This window comes from Camarhynchus parvulus, chromosome 3 (genome assembly GCF_901933205.1).
Source record: "Camarhynchus parvulus chromosome 3, STF_HiC, whole genome shotgun sequence".
Lineage (NCBI taxonomy): Eukaryota > Metazoa > Chordata > Aves > Passeriformes > Thraupidae > Camarhynchus > Camarhynchus parvulus.
In genome coordinates, this window is record NC_044573.1 from 16,748,226 (window position 1) to 16,772,186 (window position 23,961).

General features: G+C 43.7%; 1 protein-coding gene across 2 annotated transcripts in view; it reads left to right on the plus strand.

Annotated features, from left to right (window-relative positions):
• The first annotated feature begins 2,132 nt into the window (after window positions 1-2,132).
• Window positions 2,133-23,961, plus strand: part of SERTAD2 (SERTA domain containing 2) — a 74,646-nt gene continuing 52,817 nt past the window's right edge. For both annotated transcript variants that reach the window (XM_030944917.1, XM_030944920.1), the window contains exon 1: window positions 2,133-2,507. The gene's annotated coding sequence lies outside the window, so the exon portion shown is untranslated. The remainder of the gene's footprint in view (window positions 2,508-23,961) is intronic.

Sequence of the window (23,961 nt, forward strand, 5' to 3'; positions counted from 1 at the left end):
GCATATTGGGAAAGCTGCAGCGCCGTGATGATGTGAAATATTCCCTCAGCTGCTGTCTCTGAAGGGTGTGCAGAGCCCCCGTGCAAGGCTGTACAGCAGCACAGGATGAGTGCTTCTAGACTTCCACCAGCCACAAGCAATCGTGCCCAAACTCACCAGCTCAATTTCTGTGTCAGCTCTGTCTGATTATTGCTGCTCAAGAAGGTACAGCTACCAAAAGACAACTGTCTGCCCTGAGACTCCCACCCTTTTCAGTTCTTTGAAGAGGGGCATGTATATATATATGGGGTTTTTTCATCTATCATTGAATGGTGAATGCTCTGTTCATTCTGTTTGCCAAATTGCACAGGACCTGATGCAAAGCCCTCCTTAGTGCAGCGCTCAGAAGTCTCCAAGCATGAGTCAGTGTGAGCCCTGCTGAAGGCTGCAGAACCCTGCAAGTACTTCAGCCTCTTGCTAATGGCAAGGGAAGGGGAAAGATGACAGATGCTAAATTCTCTGCTTTTGCTATAAAGTCAAAGATGGGGGTCACTCATAAACGTCTTTCATTATTCCCAATGATTACTCGAAAAGAAAATCTTACCCCACCGTCTTTTTTTCTTCCTTTTTTTATTCTGACAGGATAGCTTTAATGGTCTCATTTTCTTCCCCTTTCAAATTAGAGCAATTTGTGTACTGTCCATCCTGGATTTCTTGCAAGACACTATGGCAAGGATGGCAGAATGGGGCCTTAGACACAAATCTGAGAGCTTTTTTTTGTGTATGGTTTAACAATTCCTGCTTCAAATGAGGAACTGTGAATTCTCCCTTCCAACTCCCTTGGATTGCAATAAAAGCAAGCAGGAAAATACTGTAATTAGTCCCACCATTTCTGAAGTGAAAAACATGAACAAATTATTGCAGGTTAGCATTTTTCAGCTCTTCAATTACTGTGGATGTCAAAATAAGAAAAAAAATCTGTATTTATAGCAGTCTGTTGATGGAACAAGTTTTTAAAGGAAACAAAATTGTATTTTTTCAGCCTGTGAAAACACCAATGTAGTCCCTTATTCTGTTATCACACTAGCTTATAGAAATCTATCAGATGTTTTGCGCTTTTACTGCAAAAAGCAGGTCTTAGTATAAGAGTTAGTACGTAGAGATGAAGAGGTGAAACACATTTCCTTCACGGGGATTAAAATGTTGGTAAGGTTCCAGTATTTGTTGGAAACTCCTACTGGGCATTACTTCCTCCTCGTGCCCAAGATAAATTCCTCAAATATTAATCATTTGTGATAACAGCGTTGCTTTTTTACACCACTGACGCTGCTCCTACCTGTCAGTTCCCCCCCAGCAGCAGGAGAGAGGAATTGCTATTGCTCTCATTTTTTTTCATTCACCTGGTCAAATTCTGGCACCGTACGGGATCCCGGGATGTGCTTTGTTCTCTAAAAACCTGTCACAATCAAAAAACAGCCGAGACCTCGAGCCGTGACACCTGTCAAACACAGGCAGCTCCCCACTTGCAGACCCCGGTGTCCCGAGGGAAGCCGAGGCTCTCCCAAGCCCCCTCCCCAGGCTTTTCACCGCCGCCGGCGGGGCCTCCCCGGCTTCCCCCAGACCAGGCCCCGGCCCCGCTCTCCTTCCTCCCGCGGGAAACGACCTTGGCGGCGCCGGGGCCAGCCCCGCTCCGCCCCGGCCGCCTCCCGCTCGGCAGGCGGCTCCGGGCCGAGCCCTTCCCCTCCCCGGGGTCTCGGAGGCGCCGGCCCCGCCTGGCCCCGCCGTGGTTCCGCCGCCCGCGGCCGCCGCCCCCGCTCCCTGCGTGACCATCTCCCCGCCGCGCCCCCGCGCGCTTCCCATTGGCCGCCCGCGCCGCCAATCAAGCCGGCCCTCGCTGCCGATTGGCCACCGGCCGGGCCGGCGCGCGGGTCCCGCCCCGCGGGGCTCCCCCGGCCCTCCCCGGCACTTGGCGGCGGAGTGTCCTCAGAAGACTCGCAGGGCCGGAGGGGCCGCTCCGCCGCCGCCGGCCGGCCCGCACTCCCATTGGTCGCCCACCCTGCCAATCCGCCGGGCCGCGGCGCGCCGTTGGCTGCCGGGCGGGCGGGGGGCGGGGCGCTCCCCCCGCCCGCGCGGTGCCGCCCTGTGACCAACTCCCGTGTGTGAGTCACGGCAGCGCCGTCAATGCCGTGTGCGGGCGGGCGGCGCTGCCTGGGCTGCCCCGGCCCCCCTCCCCCGGCACAGGGCTGGCGGGCCGCACTTGTCACCGTGTCACATCCTCCCCGCCGCCTGCCGACCCGGCTCACCCTCCCCAGCTCGGCCGCCGCCCGGGGCCGCCGCGGCGGCATGGGATAGAGCCGGGCACAGCCGCCCCCGCCGCTGGTTTCACGTTGACCTCCCCGCGGTTTAAATCCTCCCTCGCGTGTCCCCCCCGCTGTCTCCTCGCCTCCCCCGCCGCCCCTCTCTCCACCGAGCCCCCGCTCCCCCGGGCGCCTCCCTCGCCGGTCCTCGCCGCGGAGCCCCCGGAGCGGGTGAGTGCCGGGCACGGCCCTCCCGGGCTCGCTGAGGGGGCTGGGGGTGGGGGGGTGCGGGCCGGGGCAGCCCCGGGCCGTGCGGGGCGGCCCCCGACAACTGTTCCAAAGTTGGGGCATTTCCCTCCCGGCGCAGCCTGGCGCTGCCCGCTCGGACTGCTAAAGAAGGGGGAAAAAAATTGGTATAACCCCCCGGCGTCGTTGCCAACTTCTAGTGCGTGTCGTGCTGCCGGCGAATGTAATTTTGATTTTATTTTGGTTATTTTCCCCGCCCTGGTTGAGGCTGTGGTGATGGTTGGCGTGCGGGTATCCCGAAAGCCGCCCGGGTCGAACAGCCCCTCCATGCCGGGCTCTGGCCACTGTCCGTGCTGGAAAAGCGGGGAAAGGCACCTTTTGTATTTCCAGGTGCTCCATCCTCTCCCCGCCCTGTCAGTGCTGGGTGTTTCGCTATTACCTGGGCTTCACTTGCCGTGGCAGGAACATGCGTGTTTGGAAGGGGGAAGCCGTGCTCCGCAGCGGGGAGTTTTGGTGTTTTGGCTTGGTATTGGGAGCGCTTGATGTGAACTGGTTATGTCTCTGTTTCACTGCTATTGATTTTTCTTTTCTTTTTTTTTCCCCCCCTCAATGTATTTTTAGAACATGAATGTGGTGTATGTTGTCGTGTGCTGTACGTACAGAGCAGCTAAAATAAAGCAGAGGCATGGAAAACCCCAGCAAATACAGCAGTGCTTCCATGCACAGGGCATCCAAAGCCTCAGTACTCTGCCAGGTTTATTTATTAATATTAATTGCTCGATCTTTGTAATTTATATCATATGGAAACTAATTGCTGAATTGAAGGTTTACCAAACCTCACAGGGCTCCAAAATCGTCTATCTCAGGCATCTGAAAAATAAATCTACTGATTTTTTGTTAAGAGGAAAGGCCAGCATCATTCTGGGAATCCTCCACATGAAGTTTCTCTATCTAAAGGCAAGCACTCTTGTAAATAAGTCCTAGTAAAGAATGGCTTTACTCAGTGAGCACTCAAGTGTATGCAGAAGGTCAGTGAATTTCTAGAGGAAATTAAATCTTTACTAAATCTTGTCTTGCTTTTATCTATAAATAGAGGGAGGGAAACAAAAATGAATCAGCTGTGAGATTAACATGAAATAGAAAATCAATCCTTTTCCCAAGGGGTAACTTGCTCAACATAACCTGAAAACTTCCGAAATTTTGCCTTTATGGGGAGGGGTCCTTCAACTACAGTCTGTTGAATCAATATGAAGTGGGCTTGTTTCTCCTCTGGAACTGGCTTGGCAGCAGTGTAACTTCATTAGCAGGGCAGATTTGCATTAATGTGAGGAGCAATCCAGAAACTCACGTTTTGAGGAAGGCCCCTGTGTAATGACGTGCCAAGTCGTGATTCCTCCCCTCATCAGACCCAATTACACCACCCTTACTCACTCTGAGTGGCACTTCACTGCGCAAGTGCTCCCTGCGATGCTTCTGTGACTACTTGTGTACTACAGTGCCCATCTGGGTGAGGTGGAGTGGCGCTTGTTTTTCTCATAACTATTTTATTCCCTTGCCTTGAAATGACAACGTGTTGGATAACTATTTTTTCTTGGGCCACGAAGAAAACTTCTGAGGATTAAATGTAAATCTGCTTTGTTAAGTGATCGTACCAAAACCCCCCTGTTTGAGACTTCTGTGCTGCCAAGTGAAACGGGCAGGTAAGTTTTCTGTGTGTTTAGCTTTCCTTTGTTTCTACAGCAAGTAGGAAAAAGATTGGTGAAAAATTATCTTGTCCTGAAATTCCTCTGCGCCTGTGGGATTCCACACCTATATGCGGTGTTCAAGTTGGAGTTGTTTCCTAATTCCCCTCTGTCTCTAGAACCGCCCCCGCCCCCCAAACATTCACATTGCATTTTTAAAGTGTGTGCTGTTGAAATCACTGGCAGAAGGATCAGGCCCTCGGCTGGTTTTCTTTAAAGCAGTTGATAATGACTTGGATGTGATGTTGTAGAAAGATAATATTATCTGGTGTGTCCATAGCTCAGATCCACTGTGTTACTACAATCTCAGAAGAAAGCTCTGTGCTAAGCAGCCTGTAAAGAAAATGTCTAACAAAGCAGAATTGTCTTCTGCCTTTCTGTACTTATTTATAAATCTCTTGAAAGTTTGTTTGATACTCTTCCAGAACAAGACAAGATCCCTGCATGTTTGTTTCATGTTTTCACTTCCTCCTATGACTGTGTTCATTGCTAAGCCTTTGTGTCACTGATTGAGATGTTATTGTAATTAACATTAATTATGCAAACTAGATTGTTTTTAGAGGCTCTCCAACTCTGTATTGATACTGTCAACTTGTTTGTTTGTTGAACAAGAATCCACGCATTTCACCATTCTCAGAGGAAACAGATTAACCAATTCCAAGTTAATATATGCATGGGAAACCATAGCAAAATCAAGTTATATTAGCTCAAATGGCACATTGAATCTTGATGGATGTGGTGAACCGAGTATGGCTGGATCTGAACTATCAAGGCAGGGCAAACAGGGGGAGCAGGAAGGAGGACTCTAGGTACAGTCATTAGGGGAGGGTGTTTACACTGCAGAGTTCCATTACATTTTTTCCCGATAGGCAGTACTAGGATCAATTGGGCCATATTCTGCCGTCCCTAATTGAATTAAACTCTCACTAAAATATACTGAAGCTGCCTGCTTGAATTTTTTTGAGAAATGGAGAAAAACGGCAGAGTTTAATTCCTTAATTATTTAGGACGTTTTTGATTTTAGACTTGGAGAATTTGGTTTAGGAGGTGTTCCAGGGTTGTCTTTTTAAAATAAAAGCTTAATAAAAATATCTTTGAAATATACATCCCTGTAGCAACGGTAACATTTTATAATTTTTTCACAATGCTAATTGTAGTGACATCCACAAAAGTCTCCATGTCTGATTCCGAATCATCCTCTTGAAACCCTTCTGAGCTGAGAAGGATTTTAGAATTTCTCCCTAGAAGTCAAAATTGTTGCAATATTCGCATGTTGTATTCTTGTGTACTCTTAGGAAGAAAAATAATAGAGGCGGGGAAAGTTTAAATGGGAATTGGTTGTCATGATATCTCATCTGAAAATATAGGCAGACTGGCAGATTATTCCCTGTCTTAAAAATCAAGTCTCTCTAACTTCTCATTTAATAAGCAAAATTTGGTTTGCAGTTTGCTTTGGGTAATAAAAGAGACTTTTTTTTTGTTTCAGATTTTGGTGCAGTGGTCCTCTGGAAAGTTAGAAACAGCGCCCTGGGGCTCAGCGAAGTGGAGGGTGTATAATTATATGGGAAGGCTTCATAGCATCAGTGAATTAGCATTAGCAGCTGAGTGAGTTTGTTAAGTTGTAGAGATGGCATTATGGAAATAAATAAAATGCTGATTTCTTTTCCTTATTGCAGATTCCATGTTAAAAGGAAAATATGCTATTTGTTTGTCTGCCTTTCATGCAGGCTTGCCAAACCATTAGTTGATATGGAAAGGCAGGTTTTTCAGCTCCGGCCATCAGTAGTCAGGCTTGTTTTGTTTTGCTTTTTTTAAACACTTTTAAATCTTTATTTATTAGATTGTCTTCCAGAAATCACACTAACATCCTGGCCTGCAAGTGGCTTCACGTGTTTGTCAGGAGAGGCAAAAAGGAAGGTCACTTATTTTTCTTATGACATGCTCGTGTGGCATTGTCTGTTGTAACCCAAATGCTCTATGTTCCTGATATTCCTGTTTCTGCTTTAAATTAAGTTCTCCCAAGGATTTGGAGGATACTAATGCTGCAATCCACATTCAAAATAAAAGAGAGAGTGACCTTAACTGTTTTCAGAGGTGTGCATCAGGAGGAATGATATTAAGCACTGTAAGATGTATGATGTGCATTGGCCTTTATTTCTTTGTCTCAAAGCTTCTCCTGCTTTTATACCAGAGAGACAAGTACCCAGATCATTCATCACACTGAGCTCTTACAGAGACATGACAGACCAACAGCCTTATGTTGCACGCTGTGGAACATGTACAGTGCATTAGGTTCTGATGATCTATATAAAACATTTTAATTGGGAGGAGCTGTAAATGGGAACGGCCGTCTTCTAATCCTAAAGGGCTTTGCTTTTTCTTCTCTTCTTCCTGATTGAAATGAAACTTAAGTTCACCATCAAATTATTCTGTTTTAATGTACCTGTATGCTATGACTCCTGATGAAATGGTTTATTTATGCTGAGGTACAGTTTGGGGGACCCCTCTGCCTTTGTGGTGGATTTGGTGGACTTTCTGGAGCTAAGAAGGTCCAACCCTGTGGCTTCTTCAAGGATGCTATGGCAAGCATCTGTTCTGTGACATGTGAGCAGCCTATGTGACAGAGTTCAGGTATCACGAGGCATGTGGAGCACGTTCTTGTATGAAGAGGTGCAGTCCAAAATGCTGGGTGTATGATGCAGGGAACACTAAAGATCAGCAACCTGGAAAATTAATACTGTGGTTCATGTTGACGTTTCAAAGGGAATTCTGATGGAGGCGTGGTCCCAGCAAAGGTAAACCCAGGGGTCCAGCAGCACAGATGAAATAGCAGCCTTACTCTTATCTCTCTGGTAACCCAAACCTGTTTGCAGATAAGCTGGCAAAATTATGTTTATAGTCTCCCTATGCTTTGTTTCTGCTAATCTCTAATTAAGTAGATCTAGGGAAGGCCAGCATGGTGCTTTTAGTGCTCAACTACAGCTTAGAAATGACACTCTGCTTTCTAATGGTTACAAGCAGGTGAAGTGACAGGAAGGGCAGAGACGTTGGAGTAACGTGATCTGCAATTAAATTCCTGATTCTCTAAAATATTTACCCATAGCTGTAGTGATCCACAGTACTTCATATCTGACATTGGCCATGTGTGTCCAGTTAAGGACTGTTAAAAAGCACAGAAATACGGGGAAGAAAAAAGATAAAGAGATCTTAGCTGAACCTGAACAAAACCTCTTTAGCTCCTACCATTTGAAATAGGGAGGAATCCCAAGAAATAACGAGGGTAAATTCTCTCACAACTGCAAAATTACTGTAGTGATTGTGACTCTGAAAAAGCAAGTTCTGGATAGAGAAGGAATTGTAGTTACTCTATGGTCTTGTCATAACCTTGCTAGTATGGTTAAGGCGTTAGTTCTGAAAACAAGTGCATTGAGGCCTTTGGAGTATTTTTCTTTAAAATGTACAAATCTATATTCATGTCTTTTCTGTGGAGCAAAATAAAATACTGCTTGTTGGATTACCAAATTTCAATATTGTTATTAGAAAAAAGAAATGCACCCTGATTTCCACCTGTCAAATGAAGTCAGATATTCCTGTGGATGCCTTTTTCTCTTTTATCTTTTTTTGTTTGTTTGTTTCCTTCTAAGAACCTTTTCATCATCTGCTTTCCTGCTTTCTGTCCTACTGGATTCGTTTTTCATTGTTGCTTTGACTCCTTCCACTTCTTTCTGGATAATTTTTTTTCCAATTTGTTATTGTTCATTCTAGCCTTAATCAACTACCAATGTTGCTGCTTTCCTATAGAATCACAAGGTCCATGCTGAGGTGTGTCATGCCAATAGTATTTAGTGTCCTCTGTCCTCAGCAAGGAAAAGGTTTGCCACTGCTGTCCTGTGAAGGGAGAGCCTGTTGGAGGTGTGACTCGAATCGGTGCAGTCATCTGGGAGGAGCCAGGGCCACAGCCAGAAATTATACCCAGGTGTCATCAGCTTCCAGGCATGTGCCCTGTGCTGTAGCAAAGCAGGTTTTTTTCTTCTTCTATCCTTCGCAGAGCTCACTTTCTTTTTTTTTTTTTAGTTTGTTTTTCTGCTTCTCTTGATTTGGCTGTCTTCTAGTTTTGTCTTTCCTCCTCTGTAATATGTAATAGCTACTAATGACCTCTCAAACTGCATCACAGGAGTGTTAAGGCTCGTGTGTTTTCCCTCATCCTGTCTGGAATATTTGGCTGTTGCCAAAGCAATTGAGATCAGAATCAGGGTCTCTGAGTACCATGCACCAAAAGTGTATGTATGTGTGTTGAAGATACCAAAATACAGTTAAACAAAAATATCAAACAAGATTTGTTAAGTTAAAAAAGCTAATACTTGTTATGAGATGCAGTGTGAGAACTAAGGTATAAAATGATACAATGAATAAAGGCAAAGATGCAGCCTTTTTCAGAGAACCTTTAAACTATTAAAACTTTTTAAAGGAACACGTCAGTTCTTTGCTGAATCCACTCAACTGAAGGAAGGTGAGCCATCCTCCTTCCTGTGAGAGGGAACAAATCTGATAGGAAACTTTGTAAACAGAGCTGAGGTCTTTAGGCCTGGTGGAGGTGATGGCTGTTGCCTGATGTCAAGTGAAGGAAGTAGTGGCAGATATGCAGTGGGAAAATGCCCAGGAACAGGCATTCAGCCAATCCAAGGAGGCTGTATTAACTGTCCTTTGATTTGGAATATTTTTAATTTATTCTGTTTTCAGATATTTCAGCGCAAATTCTAGAAAAGGCAGTTTCTCTCTTTTCAGATTGGCAGATTTTTGTAGCATGCCTATCTTGAAAAATCCAAAAGAGGGAGGAGGTAAAAAAGTAAATCTCAGCTACAGTTTTCTTCTGTCCCTCCTGCCATGTTCAAAATGATATCTCATCTTGTTCTTATCCTTGTTCAAAATAAAAGCTGTGATAATCCATTTCCTTTGCTGTGATAATCCCTTGCCCAAATGTCCTGGTAGCATAATTTGATTGTGGTGCTTGGATAGCTATCATATCACTCCTACAAAGCAACAGTAATAGTTGTTACAAACAATAATATAATCCAAGAAATCCAGAGTTAAAGTGCTTACAGCAGAGACTAATTGCATGCTAGAGAGTATTACTGTATCTTCATGATTGATGTCCCTCATTGGCCAAGACAGACTTGCAGATGAGTTCTTAACATATTATTTAACAAGATGGTAGTGCTCTGTGTTTAAATTGCTTGTTGTTGTGGGGGTTTTTTATTGCCCCTCCCCAGTGTGGGGTTCAGAACCTCCTTATTAGTTTTATGGGAAAGCCACAGATCCAGATTCCTTCTGGAACTATTGCAACGTGAGGGAACAAAGTGTAGGGATTTTTTCAAGAGCTACTAAAGTAGCCTGTGCTCTTTGCCCAAAGAAAGTTAAGAGTCCTTATAATCGCTGGGGCTTTTGTGTGGTTTTTGTTTTATTTTTTATTTTTCCTTTGATTTTCTTTCCCACTTGAACCCTGATTCTGAAGGAGCTATAGCGATTACCCAGCCTATCTTACATCTTCCCATTCAGAAGAGGATGGAGTGGGAAAGAAGGTCTGCATTGGACCTCAGATATTCTCTCTAGCCCCTTTGCCACCGCTAAGTCACACTACTTCAACCTGAAAAACAGCAGAGGAAAAATTCCTGCTTGAACACTTTTTCCTGGCTTTAATGACAGATTTTTACAAAGAGAGGAAATAGTGTGAATTGGTGAATTGGTGAATTGGTGAATGCATCTAGCACCCTTTAGGAAAGGGTCACCACCACAGGGATGCCACTGAAAAAGGATGCCAAATCCTCCCAGACTCTGTACCAGGCCCTTTGAAAGGCTCCTATGAAATAAATAAGCTATATAGCCAGTGTGTATGTATATTTCTGAAGGTTATGCTGGATTTCTGCAATGCCACAAACCCTGATTAGAATAATTTGTAATAAAAAGTGAGGCATGGATTCCAGAAATGGATAATGTGATGGGGGAAAGAGGGAGGTGAGTAGCAGAGAGAGCAAATCTGGAGGTTTTCCTGGTCCACAGATGTACCCCAAAGTGTGGATTTACTGCCACTATCTGTAGGAAGAAGCTACAGTCCTAAATTTGATGTCAGAAATGACTGTTATATGGTTGGCTTAATATACATACTGTACATTGCTGTTTGTTTGTTTATGTATTTGCAGTCAGACTTGGGATATTTCAGGTACTTTCCAGGTGCTTACAGATAATTTCTGCTCCAAGGACTTCACAAATCAGAGAGGCCAGAGGAAAGTAAATGGGTGGGAATTGAGTGCTGAGAAGCAGAGCGAGATTCACAGATGCAGGGCCCTTGAGAGCAGTGCAATTGTGTGGCAGAGGTGTTGTGCAGGTAAGATGGGGAGGAGGATGCCTGCAGTGGCCTCCAGGAAAGAAACAGGCACTTGGCATGTGCAGAAAAAAGAGAGATCCTTTTGCTTTTCTTCTGCATTGCAAGTCAGTCTGTGGTCAGTTTAGGGCTCCCAACTCCTGATCTCTCTCTTGGATCCTTTCCCCTGTATTTGTGATTGTGTGATGTGGTGACTTTGTAAGTGGAGGTGTTCTGTCATGTTCTGTGCAGAGAAATGCTGTGAAAATGGGAGAGCAGGGAACCAAGGCACATAAGGTGTGTGCATGCAATATGAGGCTTGACATGGCAGGGAGAAGGAGCATTGGGGTTTGCACAAGCATTCTTTGGGGCACGAAGTGTCATCATCTTCAGTTCATTTTTTTTTGCTGTGATTAAGGCCCTGAGCATGCCTGTAATGCAAAATAGAAAACATAAAGAAAATGTTTTCTCTTCAGCCATCATTCTAGCATGCTTATGTGTGTATGAATCATTCCTCCTCCATCTGGAAGGATGAGATGCAGAGCTCTTTTCTAAGGAGGTATCTAAAGTACATCCTCATAGCAGCCAGCAATTGGCATGACAAAAGGGTTATAGCAAGTGGCTGGCACTTTTCCCATCCATCTTGCCACTGGAAACATAATGCTTTTGCAATGTGCTTGTTCTTCAGGCACCAGTGTGCAGAGCCAGTCCTTGGGACATGCAAACGGAAAAGTTGCATGTTGTTCACTTTTGTTTGTGGCACCTCCTCAGCAGCCCAAAAACTGAGAAGAGGAAATAACACTGATAAACTGTTTTCCTTGATTTAAGCATGATGTGGATTGGATAGGAACAGTGGGGTACTCATGGAACGTCCCCAGGTGTGGGAAGATGGGCAGCAAGGCATCTAGCACTGCTAGTGTAACATCGTGTGGGAGGAGACTTTGTTTTGCTTCCAACCTTGTATACTTTGCACAGAACAAGGAAAAATATAGTAATATTGGGTGCACAAGGAAAAAAGGTCTGATTTTTAAAAATGTCATCTGTTGTTCATGTAAGCTATCTTGTATGTATTTTGTCTTCCACTTTATTTGCAAGAAGGCCAAGGCCCTGAATCAATTAATTTAGTCTTAAGTGTTCCTGTGATGTCAAGAAAGTGTTTTACTGTGCTTTTTTTGGGTAGAGAAGTGTTTATGTGGTGTCAGAACAGGCAGTAGAAAGAAGGGCCCCTAAATCTCAGTGCCCTGTTTTAACAACTCTATTCTTACCTTTCTCTTTTCGTGACCATGACTGAGAATGTCTTTGTCTTGCAAGCAGTGGCCAGCTCTGTATGTAGTTCAAATGTAGAAACTGGGTGTTCTTCTGCTGAAGCTCCTTGGGACACTCTTGAAAGTCAACAAATGCATGTCCGTGGGATTGGACATGTCTTTGCTGCTTCCTTCTTTTGAAGGGGGGTTGGAGATGAGGTAGGAGGATCCAGGATTCATTGCCTGACCTCAGGGTCTTTGATGCAGTAATGAGCTTGTGTTTTGGACCAGTTGTTCTCAGAGCCGGGACCAGTGGCCTTTCCTCCCTGGGGAGTGCCTCTGCAGACAGGAAAAGCCTTTCTGCCCCCCGTTCCTGCTCTGCTTTTTAACCAGTGTCTGTTCAGCAAGGCAGGCTCATTTTTGCTGCAGGAGCTGAGAGGATTTCTCCACCTCACGCAGGATGGTCTGGAGGTTTAGGGCACTGCTCCTGCATGACCTGAGCTGACTTGGATCACAGTGGGAATGGCAGGGAGGAAATCGCCAGCCTGTCTTACTGGAGAGCACCAAGACCTGCTCTGCTGCATGGAGAATGCAGGCTGCTTAGTGCCTTGTGTATGAAGCACTTCAGCTTTTTGAAGGACAGGTTCTTGCCTTAGTGTATGGATGGATAAACTTCCTTTCTGCTTCTTTGCAAAGGGTGGGTTCAAGATGCAGCCCTGTTCTTGGCATCTCTTATGAGCTGACTCTAAACAGTGATATGCTGACCTCAGGAGTTCAAAGTATTGTCCTCTGCCTTGTTAAGCTTTGGGTTTGGGGTAGAGTGAGATGGCTGGTGGGTCTGTAGGCTTTCTGCAGCAGGGCTCCTCTTCTGAGGTGAGAGCAGCCATGCCCCTTTCCTTTGGAGCTGTTGTGACTGCAGGCAGGGACTGTGAAACCCTCCCGTGCCACTGAAGCTGAACACTGTGTATCCCTGTCTGCTGCCTCCCAAAGTGGTTTTAGGGGGCTGCTCTAGGTCTAGGATGTAAAATGTCTTAGAAAGCCATTCTGCCTTGGAGAGTGAAATACTCTTGCATATTAAGGCACACTGTTGGACTTAGTATCTGGAGAGAGCTTTTCTTTGACTATATCTCAAGCTTCTGTGTTTATCATTTTTCAGATACATGATAGCCCGGAGAAGACCCTTCAGGCAGAGATGCTTTGTTACTTTCTTTGGCTTCATAATTGCTGTTTATAGTATAGTGCAATAAACACAATTAGCATTTTTGGCTTATTTCAGGGTGTGTGCTTGCATGTGAAAAGGATTGGATATGTTAACTCTGCCATCTTTCTTACCTGTGCCTGAGATATGATCTGATTATGATCTTTCCTGATACATAACAGCTTTGGAAAGGAAGTAACACTCCCTATACTTTCAGAAACATTTCAGTAGCTTGACTTCAGTATGCAGTACATTGGTATCAGGGATGAGGGGTGTTATGTTCAATCTCTTGCTTTGAAAACTGGCTTCTGGGTCCTGCAGAGCACGGTCAGCAGGTGGAGGATGTTCACATTGCACACTTCACCTGCAGTGTCCAGCTGGGACATGCTCCATGTGTATAAATGCAGTTTTGCTTTTCTGTGTGTCATGGGTCAGAGTTTACAGTCTGGGGACCCCCGAGGCAGAAGAATTGCTCTGCCATGTGTGTATGAGTACACTCAGCAGGTGTCGTTTGTCCTGTACTGTTCAGTATTTTCTAGCCCAGGTCAGCTGTGGGTATTTCCACTTGTTGAGAGGCTGAAGACCAGGTTCCCATGATCTAAATTGTGCCTAAGGCTCTGTGCTTGAAGGCCAGGAGTCAGATGGAAGGAAATAAAAGATACAGTGACTTAGGTGCAATTTAGGACATGTGAATCTGGCTCCTCCTCTCCTGAAATACCAGTGTGCCAGAAGCATCTCATGTAGGAAGCTGCTAGGAACAGGCCAGGCCAGTGACCGTATTTCACTTTCCAAAGTATTTCTAAACATCCCAAACTAGACTTTGCACCTTTAACCAATTTGAATTCTCAAGCCAATCCCTTCAGTGTTAGGCAGAGCAAAGAACCTGATCCAAGCAGCACTGCTGATTACTGGAAAGGTCCTGACATCTCACTTTACCCTCTGGAGAGTACTGGAGGGGTGGGGGAGAGGCCTGGAGCTGTGTTAGTACATGTGTTGTTTTCTGCCTCTGGGGATTTTTGTTGTTGTGCTCTTGTTTTTCCATTTTACACAAAATCTGAAAGCTCGTGTTGCAGCTGTGGCCTAGAAGGAGCAGTCAATGCTCTGTTACCCATCAGCACCAGACAGACCTGGTGATGAATGAGGGGGAATTTTGGACTCTGGGACAGGGATGCTGAGGTTGCTTTGCAGCCTTCCGAGTGTGCTGGGCTGTGGGAGACTGAGCCCTGTCAGGCTTGCTTGTGGCCACAAAGAGTGTGATCTCTCACTGTGATGGCCCTGGTAATCTCTGACTATCAGTCATCCTCTTCTCATTTGGAGGAGCTTTGACTTAATGAGAGATCCATCAGCTTGAGTAACTTCTACTTAAGGATACTGAGCTCTATGAGTACTGTAGAATATCGTATCCTAAGCTTTTGAGCCCTTCTGAGTGTAATGCACTGCTGTTCTTGGAATTTGTTTCAACTATGGGGCCAGTTTAAATAGAACTATTGAAGTATATGTTGCTGTTCATCATACATCAAAAAGTGAAGTTCAGTGAATAATGAGTTACCACAGGGCACCACAATGAGATAAGCTCATCATAGCTTTGCAATAAATGGCAATGTCATTAAAAGAAAAAAAAAAGAAAAAGGACTTTTTGTCTATAAGCTTAGTTGGAAAAGCCAGGGATCTTGAGTGGAGATTTTTAGCATGCCGACCAACTGAAATATATTGTAATAAGAGCAAGTTTATGTGTCCAGAGGGTGTCCAAGATTTTGATTGCTGCATGAGACACATGGCTTTGGGATATTTTCCTATGTATGCCTTTTGTGTAGATAAGTGACAGTACCTGATTTTTGGTCCTGGAGGGAAAATGTACACCCTTATTATTGAACAGCTTTCCAGGATGCAGCAGTCATTAAAACTCAACAGTAGACCATGGAGCTGAATTTGGCAGGTGAGGACTTTTTTTCCCCTTAAACTTTTAATGGCAATGACTTGCAGTTATGTCATGGTGTAGTTTTAAAGTGTGCGAGGCACTTTGGCTCATTTATGTTCTCATTCAGGTTTCTAATGTGCACACAGAAGCAGCTGCTCTCTGGGATTGCTGATGATATGGAATACGGTGAGGATGGCCAGCCCTTGGTGTGTACAGGGATATCAGGCACTCCCTCTTGAGCTTTGCAGCAAAGCCTCTATGCTCAAATTTCCTTGCCTGCAGAATGTGGCCCCACCCTGTAGTTTATAAAATATTTTAAATAAAAAATTTTAAGAGGAATGATGTGCAAGATCCATGTCACTTTTCTTCCCTTTGTGGTGCTTACTTTAACTTACTGCTTTTAGCAAGCAGAATCACTGTACCACAGTGGTCTCAGGCACAGTTAAGCAGGACACCACGATCTACCCATCTGCAGCAGCTCTTCTGGAAAGGTCTCATCTGCAGGAGCCCTTGTTTGCTCTTAAAGATGAAATGCAGTTGAGCATCTGGTGAAGTCTGCTCTATGGTAGCAATTAATTATAAATATATACCTGGGGATTTTTTAATCATTAGTCTTAAATTGATTATTTCCTACCAATTGTAGGACTCCAAAGAACTGCTTTTTCGTCCTTAAGAAAAAATATCTATTTGGTGGGCAAATGCAATGCTACAGGTAAGATATAACAACAATAATGCGTGAAGAGCAGTGTGAGGAAAAAGGCAACTTCCTGCTCTGTGATGGTCCTGATTTTTTTTCCCCTAATTATATGGAGTTGGAAGAGTGAGCTGGTAGGATATGAATGTTGCCATCCAATAATAAGAGTTGTGGTCATGGATGCCATGCAAGCATGAAGCTTCAAGAGACTATGATGAGTTTTGGGGAACAGACCAGGAATAATTCAGGCCTGCATATGGCTTTCTCTGGTAGAAAGGTGAGTTAAGGGAATATCTGCAAAGCTAGTGCCCAAAGCTGGAATTGTGCTCCCTATTCCAGTTAAACCAATGTGTAAACAAACCAGTTCACTTGATGTTCCCATTAATTTGGACTGCTTACCTTTCCAGTTTTTCTAGCTTGTGATTTGAGCAGAATAAGCCAGTAGGAAAAATGACAGTCTGAAACCGGCTTGGCTTGTCTCTGGCTGTCCCCCGAATGCCAGTTCGTTTTTTACCACCAAAATAGGGCCTGGCTCCATAGCTATTGTTCAGGACACCTGAAACAGCAAGATCATCTGCCACTGCCTAGAAAAGGACAGCAAGGAAAAACTTTCAATCCTTTGCCAGCTCCTTCTTCATCTTTCTACCTGCTAAGGCCTTTCTCCACTGCACAAATGGTGTAGCAGCTGTGGCTTGAAAATCCCTGAGACTTTCCCCTCACCCTGGGATATTTGACTGTGTCCAGCCCTGGCACCTTTACAGGCACAGGCAGCAGAAGCTGTGTGTGGGGCCAGTGTCACTTCTGTGCTGAGCACTGCTCTGCCTGTGCTTCCTTCCAGCACAGGCACCTGTACAAAGCCGGCTGGCCCCTGGGAAGACAAGTTGTGCCACTTTTCTGACTTGAGGCCTTCAGGCCTGTGATGACCTTGAGCCTCTTGTCCCTGAAGAAGGGAATACCATGAAGAAGCCTTTCCTTTTTAATGGAGAACCAAAACTTGGGTTGCTGAGGGATCTTAGGGACCAGTTGAAGTAGGTTTTCCCAGTGTGTGTGTGAGGGGGAATGGTATGGAGAAGGAGGCTGGGTACTCAGTACAGCATTTCATTTGATTGTGTAACTCCAGTGTAGCATGCTCATGACGTGTGTTTCTGACTTCACCAAGAACCACTGAAGGTGCAAAGCCCCTCAGTGTCCTCTCTGTTCCAGGAAGTCCAGACAAGCTTCTGGCTAAGCAGTCAACAAGTCCACAGAGTTCCTTTGGTGTTTTGATGCCTGTGGAAAGAATAGTTGGCAGTAGAACTAATTTTCTGGCTTTTGTTGCTGACTGTGACAAAAAAAAAAAAAAAGTCAGCTTTCTGGATCTGCTATGATGCCAAGGCTGTGTGCAGGATGGAGAATGCAGCCAGTGGTCTTTCCCTGGTGCCTTGCATCTTTGGAAAGAGATTTTTTTTTTGGTGTTAAAGTAGACCATAACCTTCCATGGGATCTGGTTGAATTCAGAGGTCTGCAGCTGAGATCTGGGGGCTGCCTTCTGGTCAGGCTCACTTCACGATCCATTTTTAAATGGCTCTGCATGGGGTAGTAGTAGAGATTTTGATGTTCTGTATTCTCACACATCACTCCGTGCTTTGGTATGCTGCCTGTGTATCAGTGGATACAGTTGGGATGTTTGCCTACTGAAAGTGTTTCTTTTTTTCCCTTGATATTGCTAGAAGCCACTCTCAAATACGTTTTGCCAGACAAAATAAAATCAAACCTGTGAATCCCAAACCCCAAGATTTACTGTAGGCTCTAGTGGGAGAAATGAAAGCAGATTGCAAACTCCCAGAAAGTTGTTTGAATGCTCTGTGAGGAATACCACCTGAGAAAGGGGTATTCTTGCTTCTTTAGAGAGAACAAGAGATCAGCTGAGACCATTTTCTCTGGCCTTACGTAGCAGTGTAAAAAGAATTCATGGGAATTTTGGTTTTGACTAGTAAGCAAGTTGAGGAGTAGCAATGGAAGTTATTAGAGCCATGATTAACTGTGTTGCTTTTGATCTTGTGGCTGAATCAAAACTGGATTGTTTTGACCTGAAACATGAAAAGTTTCTTATGCTAACATTAAGATTTGCTAAAATGAAGATTTTGGCTAATCTTAAACCCAAGTATTTTGGATTGTCTAAAGTCCTTTAGCTTAAAGAGTGATTGAAAACAGTTTTCTAATTTCAAGGAAACAAGAATCTTCATGGTTATTCACTGAATTCAAATTGATTTCGTTCCACTTGAATCCACATTTTGCTGAATATAACCTGGGAGAGGGAAATGGAGCTGCAGTTCCCCCAGAGTCTCTCCTGTATCATGAGAATGAAATCACAACTGTTCAGCTCCCTTTTTCAAAGCAGTGCTGCACACATCTCTGTGATAGTCCTTCAGACCAAAAAGCTTCCCAGCATTGATAACAGACAGACAAAACTGAAAGTCTGTCACAGTGACAAACAGAGCTTTTTTTTTTCTTTCCAAAGAGCAGTGTGCATGTAGAAGGCAAGTGAAAATGATTCCCTAATGAAAAAGCAGTAAAATTGCTGAAGAGCACAGCTAAACAAAGGTCAAACTGCAGTCTGAACGGAGACAGAGGCTAAACCTATTTGCAATACATACAGAGAGCAGTATGAAATGTAGGTAACCAGCCCAAGGACTGTTACCATGCATAGATAATACATATATGTGTAGGTAATACATGCAATCATACTTCTTGAAAGCCTGTAGTGAGAATAGATTGCAAAGCACAGAATCCACACAGGAGTTAAAAAATGTGTAGCTGCAGAGCATATTACCAAGGTCACCACAGAAACAGAGCATTTTTTTTCAAGAACAAAAGCAGCATATCAAGGAATAGTGGATTAAAGAAGTTGTGTGAGATACTGATACAGGTCCTGGCATTCCAGCAGTGTGTATGATCCATGCTGCATCCCACTCTTCCCTGAGATATGAAGGAAAAGGTGAAGGGGTAAAAGTAAGCGTTGACAATTCAATGTAGTTATCAAGCAAGTTATTAGCATATGGTTCTGGTGTACAGAAATAAATGTTATTTTGAAGTTGTCTGTATATAGAAGGTCTCTATGAGGCCACCTTGAGAGTGTGGTTACATGGGGAAGGTACAGAGATGAGGAGGCTTCCAAAAGAGGAAATCATGTCTAGACTTCAAAATGCCAGTTCTCAGTTTTGTTTTAGGTGGTGATATCCTGTCTGGTATCTTTGAGGAGAAATAATTGAGAGGAAACAGTCAGTGACATGTAAGGAGGTGCTTTGTATCATTTCAGACTAAAAGATCCTAAACTTTTATATTGAAAATTGTCACACAAGAAAGGCAGCATGTATTTTATTGTCTGATAGAGTATCAATTTAATACCACTGGCCAACAGTGATGGAAAGTGTTCTTGTGAAGGCTGTCTGAAAAGTCTTGACTAACTTTCATGCTGTAATCAGTGTGCCTTTTTCATAAATTTTTATGTTAAAGGTTAAATATTTTGGTTTCTTTCATGTTTTAGCTGTCTTAGGGGTTGGAATGGTTATGCCAATTCTCAGCTTGGTGTTTTTATAGTTAACTTAAGAAATGTAAGTAAAATATAGAACATTGGACCTACAGAGTAAAGTTCACTGTTTCTGATAGTTCAAATTAAGTTTCCCCACTTTTGCATATTTTGTATGTGCACTGTACTTCTGATGTTGAGGGGGGGTATCTCAAACTCAGTACTTCCCTAAACGAAGAGGAAAATAATTATTTATGTTGTTTGTGGTTAACCTACAGAGCAGTATTAATGGTCTGTAAAACCTCTTCAGATAATTGACTCAATAGAAACTTTTGAAAAATTATTTAAACTTGAAAGAAAAGTTCCATGGGAAGAGAGGACAAGATGGAGTTAAAATCATCAGGAGGGTGAGTTGGTGTGTAGGTGAAGATCCTTTTGTAATACATTCATGGGAAGTAAGAAGGCAGAGGAGTGTGTATATAGGTGCTAAGGGGAAGAAGCCATTAAGTGGAACCAAAAATCTTCAGTACAGTTAATTCTTTCACCCAGATGACAGTGGCAGTCTACGCTTTGATGCAAATACTGGAAACTTCACCTGAGGTGCCGATAATTGCTTTTTGTATTCCTCAAATTCAAATATGCTGGAGTGTTTTCCCAGGCAAAAATGACAGTGTAATACTTAAAACGGAATCTTACAGCCATTGAGATAATTATATTTATGCCATATAAAAGTTGTGCTTGAAAACAGGATTTGATGCCATTGTGTATTATGTTCCTTTACAGAGAATAACATAAATTAATAAAAAGTTATGAAAAAATCACAGAGGGTTGGATTTTTTTCCCTCTGGACTATTAATGATTTTGAATATTTTGATACAGAAAATTCAGTTAAGTAATTCTACTTATACTTGAGCCAGGGCTTTCATAGTCTTAGAATAGGAAGGCAATGAAGTTTCTCTGAAAGTTTATATAGTCCTTGTAAAACTTGGCTATTTCTTCTGTTCTGTCAAGTATTTAAATTTTCACCTCAATCCTTTTAAGAATGGACAGGCATTAGGGTTTTTAAAATTATTTGACTGTGTAAACTTCTTTGCAGGGATTTTAGGGGTATCCTAAGCTTTTAATTATGTTTTCATCCATACTGTGATAGTTCTCACAAGAAAACTGGCAGCGTCTCCCTCTCTGTGCTTCTCTATTTCTCAGAGAAGATGAAGTGCTGTATTTTTTTTTCTGTCATTGTTTTTATTTCTGTTATCTGAGTGGAAAATAAAAGCCAGTGTCTTTTCCCCACGTTTGTGTGTGCCCAGAAGCAGACACGCGCGCACACTCTTCACATGCACGCAAGCACACACAAGGAATTCTCGCTTGTGCGCAGCCAAAAGAGGCTGGACCCGGCTGTCTTCAGCTCAGTGGAAATTGGCACCGTCCCATCTCCAGTAAACAACAGCCTGACGTCAGCTCTCGCAGCGGTGATAGCAGCAGAACTTGAGAGATTTTTCAGCTGGCCTAGCTGTTGAAAGGCTATCGCTGGGTTTGATAATCTCTGGCTGCACTTGAGAGGATTTGGTGCAAAGGTGGGGGGAGAAATGGTTGGTTAATGACAGAAATAATAGAGCAATTCCTGATAACTTCATACGGGGTGGAGAGGTGATTTTTAAGTCTTACACCAGAGGTATCTTGATTCTCAGCTCATCAGCTGCAGTCATTCTCTCCAGGTTCTGAAATCCTGGCTGCTCTGTAGAATTCACATTCGTACCCTGTTGGAAGTTGGAGAACAATTAAAGTGCTGTGGAATAGTCAATCAAGCAGATGATGAAATTTGACTTTTCTAATGTGTTGAATTAAGCACTTTTATTATGATTGCAATTCCTGATGTTTGCTTTATTCAGTTGTAGATGAGTTCAAAGAACCTGAGCCTGGCAATGCTAAGATTTCTGCTGGTTTCTGTATATTCCATTTCTATTAGTAGGATAGAAGTCATTGAGGCCCCACATTGTGGCCACAACACCCAGAAAAGTTTTACTGAAAGATACTTGGTTATTCATCATTGTCAAATTGAGCTAGAATAAAGGGAGCATTTTGTGGTACTGGTTTCAGATAAGGCCTTCAGAAAAGTACCTGTTTTCCTGAAATGCTGCAAGCTCCTTGACTGCAAAGTTAGTGAAGACTGTTGCATTTCTGAAACAGAGCCACTATGACTTAAATTTAATTACAGCTGGTTCTCCTCATAACCCGACAGTTGAAAGAGACTTTTCTATTGTTCAGTACTGCTGCTGAAAACACATTTCCATTATGAACTTAGAGTCCTCCTATGCCAAAATCAACAGTTAAAAATGAATGGTTTGCTCTGGTAACAGGAAAAACAAACATGAAAATCATTGTGTTGTGTGACAGAAAATCAGAATGTTAAAGTAAAAGAAGTTGATAAACCTACAAGAATAACTATCTGATGGGCTGTTCTTGAATCAAAGACACTTCCAAGCAAGTATTTCAAGGACATAAATAACAGTGCATCAACTTCTGCTTTGTTTCTTTTATAGCTGCAAAGATAGCAAAAAGTTCATGTTCCATTTAGGTCCTGTCACCAGGGATTTAAGAGTTTTGTGAAACCCTGGAAAGGAATGTGAATATCTGCCAATATTAACATTTTCTAATGTACACATTTTTACATCTGCTTTTAGGGTACATTCAGACTAGGTTAATCATAAAGTCTGTCTTAGCAGGGAGGGACAAGAATGCAAGAGGGAAAGAAAAATTGGACTCTTTCTAGGACTATGTCTGTACTATTAGCAGTTTTTGAGCTTTTTGACTAAATTTGATGAGGATGCACAAGTCTCAAAAGTTCACAGCTTCTATGAAGGTGGGCGAGAAAGCAAGGACCTATCTGAGCCTACACTTCTTGGTGAATTCATAGTCACTGAATATCTCATAACAATACAACTGGGATTGCTGATCTTGCAGAGGGGAAGGAACGGGTGAGCAATGGGTCTTTAAAAACCAGGGAAGTCCTGAATTTCTGTGAGTCTGACTGTCCTTGGAGACTTGTGTGGCTACTTGACATCCTGTCCCCAGAGGGGCTGGCATGTGGCAGGGCCTGACTGCGCTTGATTTATGAGAAAAGCCCGGGACAATTTTAGACCAAAAGCCAAGCTGTCAGAAAGCTTGTGCTTGAGAGCTTGCAGTAGCAGAATAGTTGACAGCTCAGGTAAGGAATTTGTTCAAGAGAAGTTGGCTGGAGCAAAGCTCTCAGACTTCCTACACTTCAGGGCCAACATGCAACTCCAGTATCATAGCTTTGGCCCTGTGCAAACGTGAACTTGCCAGCATGTAGGAGAAGGGCAGACCTCTTCAGCTGTCCTTCCTAGGCAGGTGTGACTCAGGCTGGGCACCGTGACCTGTATACAAACTTGGGTACAGGTTGCCTTGGGTCTATTTATGACCTCTTTCCTACTCTGTGGTGGTAGGCTCTGAGACAATGTCTTCCCTGCAGCCTGCCTCCTTTTCTGGGCTTGTGCCTGCAAAGGGAAAACTGGGACTTGTAGCCCTGTGAAATTTTTATGGTGGCTGTAGCTGAGCAGGGGTCTCATCCTGGGTCACTTCAGCAGTACTGAGTACTTGTCACAACGCTGAGCAGAACTTCCCCTTCCGAAAACCAAACCAGCAGCTCATAAGGGTAGTTAATCTCTCAGCTGCAGCCTCCCTGAAGATGATATTAGACCATAACTGGGAGGAGACGTGCAGTAGGAAAGGTCCTTTATGTCGTTGTTTTGGGTTTTTTTCTCCTTGCCTTCTTTTACTGTCTCTCATCTCATTTAACCAGCCTGCTAGTGCTCTAGATAGGGGGATGAAGTGCTGGGAAAGGTCTGTACACTTCTGTCTGCCTCCAAGTGGGTAACAGTTGCATTTGCTGCCCGAGGTAAGAGTTAGCCAGAACTGCTCACACTAGCCTTGACCTAACCCAGAAGCCAGAGACATGTTGTAGCATGTTTCCTCTTGCTGGAAACCTGCAGAATGGCCTTTGGGATTCTCAGCCCTGCTTGTCTCTGCAGGTAACAAAGTCTGCTGGATGGCTGCTGAGGTTATGGTTCACTGTGTATTGAGAAAAGTTACATTTGGCTTTAGAGTGGCTAGGTATCCAATAATACAGATTTATAATCAGTTTAAAAAGATCTTGAATTTCCTTTTGGTTTTATGGAAAAGACTGTAAGAAGGCACCCAAATAGGCTGGTTTGCTATCAAGGTGTGATTTTGGAATGGCTTTGTCATGCATCTTGAAAGGAATTATCGTTCCCCAAAGATTCAGAAATACCTTGTGGTTAGCCCCTTCAAAGTAACGTGTCAAGGCTTCTAAAGAAATGATGCTGAGGGCATCCTTTTGCTCTTAGATGATTTTGGATCCTTGCAAGTTTCAAGATTTTTGTTCAACGTAAAGGGCTAAAAAATCGAAAAAAAAGTAGTAAAGCTGAAGTTCTTTTTTAGTGGCTTCTCAGTACTTGGAAATGTTACATGCTCCTGCCTTTGCTCCTTCTGTGCTCCTCAAATGTTACAACTTTTCTGAATAGTAAGGAATCATCATAAAGATGGCTCTTCCCCATGCTTGATCACAATGTGAGATGCAATGCGCAAGTAGCTCTGGGCAAGACTGAGGGAGGGAGGATTCTTACCAGCCTCAGCCACTGGAGCCTTGCAAGAGCTGCTCCCAAACCTGTTCTGTGTCTGCTACAGCACACACATTAGTGAGTTTAATGAGGCAGAGGGCAGTCCCCAGTAAATTTTG